At 41.7% G+C, this 7,994-nt stretch overlaps 1 long non-coding RNA gene across 1 annotated transcript in view; it reads left to right on the plus strand.

The window, feature by feature from the left end:
• Positions 1-2,681: 2,681 nt before the first annotated feature.
• The window catches only part of LOC109464999, a 9,907-nt gene continuing 4,594 nt past the window's right edge, over positions 2,682-7,994 (plus strand). The window contains exon 1 of the long non-coding RNA XR_002139925.1: positions 2,682-2,786. This is a non-coding gene — a long non-coding RNA (uncharacterized LOC109464999). The remainder of the gene's footprint in view (positions 2,787-7,994) is intronic.

A 7,994-nucleotide genomic window follows, 5' to 3' on the forward strand; every position in this document is an offset into this window, starting at 1 on the left:
GAACTATCGTAGACTGGAACTCGTTGCCACCAAGCACAGTTGGGGCATCATCACTAGAAAGCTTTAAACAACTCTTGCAATCAAATGTGCAAAGATTGAGTGTAACAAGTCGTTCGGCGTGATATAGCCAGCTGCCGCCGCGTGCCTGCGAAGCTGGCGTGTTACGCCGAATGGCGGTTATACCGGCTATATCGATACAGATACAGATATCTTGTATTTGCCTGATGTTCATCAAAGTGTCGCCATATCACGCCGCTTTCATTTACGTCCTTTTTTCAAAGCGCTTTTATCAAGTCGATAGATCATTACCATACGAGCTAGCGACAAAAGATGTCTGAGGTAAGGCCACACCGCCTTAACTTTATGGATGACATCCACGCGCGCATTGATTTTCGGCTGCTCTCAAAAAAAAAAAGACAAAACACCACGTCCTCCGAGGCTCTGGCCTGGCTCCATAGCTGGGCCTGGGTAGTCATTGGTAGTTTAATAGCGACAATACGGAGCCGGTGGTAACTCTGAAGGATGGCACCCAGGCTACCGAAGCTCCACGACTCAAGAACTCAGTACATACGTACAGTGCCGATTCATAAATTCCGCAAAAAGCCAGCATGTGCCGGCTTGTCCTGTACGTCGCTATGTATCGCAAATTCACAATACCAGCTTTGTATTCCTGTGCGTGGTTTAGTAGAATTTTTATTTTTGGCCGGATTTGTTTTTATTCGCCCACGCGCACTAGTTTGGGGGTCTTCAGAGGATGTCATCCATAGAATTAAGTCAGTGTGGCCTAAGCGTAAAGTACTCGTAAAATTATAACTTAAAGGTAAACGCGCCAAGCTCTTTTTAGTTCATATGGACAGTGTTTTTTAATGGGCTTGGTATAGGAAGGCGGTATTAGACATGCCTGATATTGCATGGCGAAGCCCATCCCTCTCCTTCTACCACATTTTACCTGAAGCTAGGTAGCCATTTACACCTAAGTGTAGTGAGGAAGGCCGTGTAAAGTGCCCTCCCAAGGACACAAAGCTGCTTCCAGGAATCGAACCCGTGCCCATTAGCCTAACCACTGGGCTCTCGACACTAAAGCGACGGTCACAACCCGCCGTACGTGCTTCTGCGTGCTGTCTACGTGCAAAAACGTAGGCAAACGCAGGGCATCCGTGCGTGGTGAGTACCGCCTCCGTACGGAATCCTACGGATTTAGGAGCACGCAGACACGCCGTAGAACTTTAAGTGCATGTAAAACTTTTTCTACGTGCGGTCTGCGGATTCACCACCCGTGCGTGCGAGTACGTGCGACGCGCGTGCCCCGTACGTGCCGTGCGGAAGAAGCACGTGTGAGTACGGCCTCCTCACGATAAAGTTGCAATCGCACAGAGATCGTACGTTGTAAGCACGTACAACTCACTTACCACTTGCGCAACGTACGATGCACGCAACCACTCACGGCCAGACGTGGCGTGCAGACCACACTCTTACACCTTGCGCAACCGTGCGAGTGACGTGCGATTGACGTGCGTCGACGCCACTCCTTCTCTACGTTTTCAGAAAAAACGTAGAAGACATAGCCCCCCAAAGAACGTAAGGACAAAAAGCACGTACGGCGGGTTGTGACCGTAGCTTAAGTGAGCACTTTGTAGCGCCCCAAAGTGCTCGTATTAAATGTCGACGTGTTTAGGACAAGGACACGAGGTATAACAGAACGTTAACAACCATCACGCGACATGGAGAGCCAAGACAACAAAAGCCACATTAAACATTAATCACTGTATGAACACACGACTTGGAGTTAGGCCACACCGACTTAATTTTATGGATGACATCCGCGCGCGCATGGATTTTCGCCTGTTCTCAAAAAAAAAAAAAAAAAAAAAAAAAGATCACGTCCACCGAGTTTCTGGTCTGGTTCTAGGCCTGGGTATTCCATGCTACTTAGCGACAATACGGAGCTGGGCACCCAGGCTATAGCGCTACCGAAGCTCCACGACTCAAGAACTCAGTACATACGTACAGTGCCAATTCATAAATTCCACAAAAAGCCAGCATTTGCCGGCTTGTCGTATACGTCGCTTAGTACTGCCGCAAATTCACAATACCAGCTTTGCATTCCTGTGGTTTAGCAGCATTTTTATTTTTGACCGGATTTTTTTTATTCGCCCGCGCGCACTAGTTTGGGGGGTCTTCAGAGGATGTCATCCAGAAAATTAAGTCGGTGTGGCCTTAGTAGCATTTTCTAGAACACGCGTACTCGTCATTGAAAAAATTGTTGCAGAATTTCATTCCATGTTTAAAAGAGGTAGTTGTTCCTTAAAATTAGAGAAGAATGATCACAAAAACGTGCTACACTTTGTACCTTGCGCAACTGTTGTGCAATAAAGTTCATTCATACAGACACTAATATGCAAGGACATGCAATGCAACTGGTCTCCATGTATGGGCTTGTCGTAATGTGACATATGATCGCATCCCTTTGTTCGACACCAGGTGATGAGCAGCCTATTGTAAGAAGGACAATAGTAGCTTCTTCAATTATTCAACAGGCACCGCCTATCCTTCCGTAGAGTCATCTTATTGTCCTGGTTTCCACTGAGCTGGGACCTTGTTTTCTCTTGTTGCTCAAAACTCAACACCTAGGCTAGCATAGGAAAGAGTGTGACAACTTATTTCACAGTAGTTTTGCGTTTATTAGAAGCTATGTAGATTTAGAGAGCGTTCGGTGGTAGATAACAAGCTGTCGTTTGGGAACAACGACAACTTGTGGAGTACCAAGCGATGAAAATGACCCCAAGGTAAGTTCTATCACCATATATATGCGTATCATACTACTGTCTCTCGAGTTTTGCGATGATTTTCAATGATGTTTACCGATGGATGTTTAAAAATTGTATTTTTTGTTGTGTCAGTGAAACTCATATTTTCAGCATATTCAACTAGGGTATAAATATTGTTATCTGCCAAAAAAATAGATAGCGTTCTTCATCATGTAAAAATGATTCTTGTCTTAAAAAGAGGTATTTTGTTCAATTTTGAATGTAGTATGCACGAATTTCGAAAGACTTATATGTAGAATTATTTGTGTTGGAACAAAATCCGGGTGTATTTTGCAAAGTATTTACGTGGCAACATTTTCTTACAACGCTCGAAACGCCTAGCCTCCGTAGCAGGCTTATAGAACTGGGGGTTTGGTGGTCTTCGGCTGTTTTCTGATTAGCCCAGTTCTAAAAACGGGGGTAATTCAACCAGGCCGGCTATGTTGTCTATATGCAATCCGAAAATAGCACATAAAAGCTCCCAAAGACCCTGAAGACCCCCCAAACCCCCAGTTTTTGGCATGCTATGGAGGCTAGGAAAGGTCTGCCTTCTGATACATTTGAAATGGAAACTACATGTATCTTTTGAGAATCTCCACATATGTCCTAATTCAAAGGAACAGATCTCCAGTCTAAAGTCGTAAACCATCTGACTTGTTAGCTTTGAGCTTATGGCTTGTGGTACATGCATGGGGAGGCCGTAAAGTAGAATGTTCTTGAACGTGGTATACATATCTGCCAAGCTGCAAGATTCTGCACGAACAACTATCAAAGGGGCGCTAGTGTAACGGAAATGAAAAGAAACCTACAGTGGGGGTCACTGGAAGACAGACAAAGAATGTCCCGACTGTGCATGATGTACAAAATGACTAATAAACTGGTGGACGTACCAACCACTATTATTATGAAGTATCTGATACCAGCCCAGAAAAGAACAAGAAAAACAGACATGCCTTCAAATACAAATATCAGAGTTATCAACCAAGAATTGAGGTGTTCAAAAACTCGTATTTCCCCAGAACTATCGTAGACTGGAACTCGTTGCCACCAAGCACAGTTGGGGCATCATAACTAGAAAGCTTTAAACAACTCCTGCAATTTAATGTACAAAGATTGAGTGTAACAAGTCGTTCGGCGTGATATAGCTAGCTGCCGCCGTGCTGAGTGCCTGCGAAGCTGGTGTGTTACGTCGAAGGGCGGTTATACTGGCTATACAGATACAGAAGCTGGTGTGTTGCGCCGAAGGGCGGTTATACCGGCTATACAGATACAGAAGCTGGTGTGTTACGCCGAATGGCGGTTATACCGGCTATACAGATACAGAAGCCGGCTCAAAAATGCCTCATGATTTCCATTCTTTGACAAAGCAATTACTCCAATGCCAAATCTAGGGCGCCACATATTGCAATTCAAAAGTTGTATTTGAGATAGAGTGATTTTAAAAGAGACAGTTCCTCCAGTGCCAAAACGTACTTCGAAATTTGATATGGGCCACGAATTACTTCTCCATATCCACAAGGTAGCGCCATGAATTTTTGATGCGATGCATGTTGTCATATCTAATCGCCTAGCGAGCCCGCCGAAGCGTACCTGTTGCTTTGGTTGCATGACGTAAATGTTGTTAGCCTGGTATCCAGTCTGATCGTGGTCGGGGCCGTAATAAGAGCTCGGGGCCGTAAGAGCTCTGGCCCGCCCGCCTCACATAGGTTTCCCGGTGTGTATTTCACGAGAGATTGATTAGCCCTTCCCGTGTTGGGGGAAACCAAATCCCCAAGCATACTGTCTCTGATTAGCGTAACTCTCCTACCGGGACGGCCTGTTGCACTGGGCGGGGGAAGCTCTTAGAGCCCCCGAAGACACAGCCTGCCTGAACACCCCAATACCCCCAATCACGTAAGCCTGGAAACCAGGCTAAAATGTTGTGTGAACAAAACAGAGAGTCAGAAGCGAGGAGAATTGAAATTTGCTGCATGGGGAGACATGTCTGGAGCTGAATAATAACAGTTTGGTTACGATCTGGTCACGCTTGACCTAGTGGGCTGAGAGGCGAAGAGTCTGGGAGTAAATTTGGGAGTGAGCTTTGCCCCATATCTAACGCGAATTTTCGATGTACTGCGTCGTACTGGCCTGTACACTACACCAGGCACTTAATAATAATAACCTTTATTGTACATCCATGCCCTACCGGGCTAAGTACAGGCGAACAGATGAAATAGGTAATATACATGTTTGTTGTACAAACAGCTCTAAAGCTACTCTAATACAGAAGTTCGGCTTCTTCTCGTTTCTTTGTGATGTTAAAAATACAATTTGAAATGGGTTTGTTTAATACAGGATGATCAAAGTGCATAAAAAAGATAAATTTTTCAATATTAGTCAAGTATGGGAAGTATGGAAACGTACATGTACTTGTAATAAGGCCACAGCAAGTAAATTTTATGGATGACATCCTCCGCAGACTCCAAATCTAATGCGCGCGAGCGAAAAAAAAAAACAAGGTGGACCGAAAAAAACAAGGTTCCTACATTTTCAAATTTTGACTCAATCATTGTACAAATGGTTTTGATTAATAACAGTTTGGTTACGATCTGGTCACGCTTGACCTAATGGGCTTAGGGGCGAAGAGTACTAGTCTGGGAGTAAATTTCGGAGTGCGCTTTGCCCCATATCTAACGGGAATTTTCGATGTAAAGCAAATCCTCACCACTGAGCCTATGGTGGTAACAAGCATAAGCTACACCCGATCTCTTATTGTATATAGAATGTTTTATTTGATTTTGTATAAGTTATTTTGTCTCTGCTGCTACCTTTCAGTTATTTAAATGGCTGATCAATTTGTTATATTCATCTTTTCTTTGGAATTATGATGAGTTAGACATTATGTTCTATTCAGTTATTTATGTTATTTATACCTTTGTTAATTTTGTGGGCACCTTTGTTGTTTACGTACAACGGATTTTGAACTTACTTTATTGTTTTGTAATCATCATTATGTACAAGTTTTGTTATTTATGTTTCATTTTATTGACCCCAGGAAGAATAGTGCTTTTAAGCACTAATGGGGATCGAAATAAACAAACAAACAAACAAACAAACTGCGTCGTACCGGCTTGTACACTACACCAGGCTCAATCAACACTTAACGGACATAAGGCCACAGCATGTAAATTTAATGGATGACATCCTCCGCAGACTCCAAATCTACTGCGAGCGAGCGAAAAATTTAATAAAAACAAGACGAGCCGAAAAAAACAGGGTTCCTACATTTTCAAATTTTGACTCAATCATTGTACAAATGGTTTTGATTCAGTGGGAACATCACATATACGCAGCCAGCATCACATATCACTGCATCAAAGTAAAAAAAAAACCCAATGCATTATATCAGAGCATTTCTTGACTCCTGTCTTCATATTTATCTGCCATCCACGTTCCGGTATGGCAATAGACATCTTTGCCCATTTTCGGCATGTTGACCACTGTCAGAAGGCAACAAAATTTCTTTTTTTTTTCCAAAGTCAGGCGAAAATTAATGCGCACGCTGATGTCATCCATAAAAATTACTTGTGGCCTAACAACCTATGGACCATTACTCAAACGTATCTCGAGTGTCCTTTTCAACATATCTAATATGAATTTCCGATGTGAAGGCTCGTATCGCCATTGCCCTATGTACACTACATGTACTACATCATGTTTGCTGGACAGTTGATGGCGCCAAAGCAACGCTTGAAGGTAGCGGCTAGTAGAATTTATGTAAGGGGACAACGTGAAAAGAAAGAGAAGCATTAAATGGGCAAATACTTTCTACCAGATTTTCAAAATTATAAACGTTGCAACTAGAATTGAAGCGACAAAATATAGTATCAAAGATGCCATACATAGAATATATATTTATGTTACTGTCACAGTTATTTTTCTTACGCATCAAGCCCAGAAAGGTTACTAATAAAAGAAGAACTTTATTGCACGACAATTGCACATGGTACAATGTATGGCAAACTATATATAAGATGTTTATTTGCAAAATCATGCCCGAAGGCTAATTGCTTGTACAGTCAAGTATACAGAAACAGGAGAAAGGTAACAATCTGTCTGGAAAAACCTCTACTTCTACTATTACTCTAGCTATTATGGGGTTCGACGTCTTCTTTGAAGGCAGTGGATAATGAATAGTCCCACATATATAAATATATATATATATATATATATAAAGAGAGTAACAACAATAAAATAAGTGTGTTGAACAACACCTAATGTCGAATAAAACCTAACAAATCTATATCATAATTATTCAAATAATATGGGATAGCACAAGTCTTTGATGAAGTGTTACAATCGAGTGGGCTAATCACAAGTTTCGGAATTTTTTCTAACAAAGCGTTGTGGGGACCATTACATGTAAAGATATATTCAAATCTGTCTCCAACATCGAGACTCTTGAAATCTATTGTACTTGATTCGAGAAATGTAAATAGCTTGTTACGTATAACATCATATTTGGTACATTCCATAACAAAATGAAATTCATTTTCTATATGCTTTGGACAAAATGGACAGAACCTTTGGTCAGGGGCTATATTGTAATATCTGCCTGTTTCAATATTCAATTTATGGCTACTGATTCTTAATTGAGTTATTGCTTTACGAATTTCAAAGTTATTTATATCACAAAGGTATGTTTCTTGTTCATAACAGTTAACAGCTAAAAAAAGACAGCTTAGAATTATTTCTAATGCAGCTAAACCACTCTTGATATAAATATATATAATAAATAAAAGAGCGCTATTTATTGTAACAATCAATGTGCATAGAGGACCCTGAAACCATAATGCCTCACCTAAACCTATTTATAGTCAATCATGCCTAAAATTGATCGAAGGATATCAACCTATCATTCTATGGTACTGGGCGAAGAATGTATGTGTAGGGTGGGCTACGGCACGAGTTTTTTTTCTTCAGGTTTTTCTTCCTAGAGTAGAATTTTTTTCTATCATGTGCTAACGTAAACAATAGCCTGGGTTGTTGTACCACTCCTGGATAATCATTGGTTTACAGCAAAGTTGCAAAGTTCTAGCTACATGCAGAAGTCCTGGTGGTGGAGAGAAGATGCCAGTGTACTCTTGTTTTGAATGACTGGAGGTTGTTGTCAGTGATTGAATCAAGATGTATTTCATGCCCGTAGCC

This window comes from Branchiostoma belcheri, unplaced genomic scaffold (assembly GCF_001625305.1).
Source record: "Branchiostoma belcheri isolate BF01 breed outbred unplaced genomic scaffold, Haploidv18h27 scaffold145, whole genome shotgun sequence".
In the NCBI taxonomy this organism is placed as follows: domain Eukaryota; kingdom Metazoa; phylum Chordata; class Leptocardii; order Amphioxiformes; family Branchiostomatidae; genus Branchiostoma; species Branchiostoma belcheri.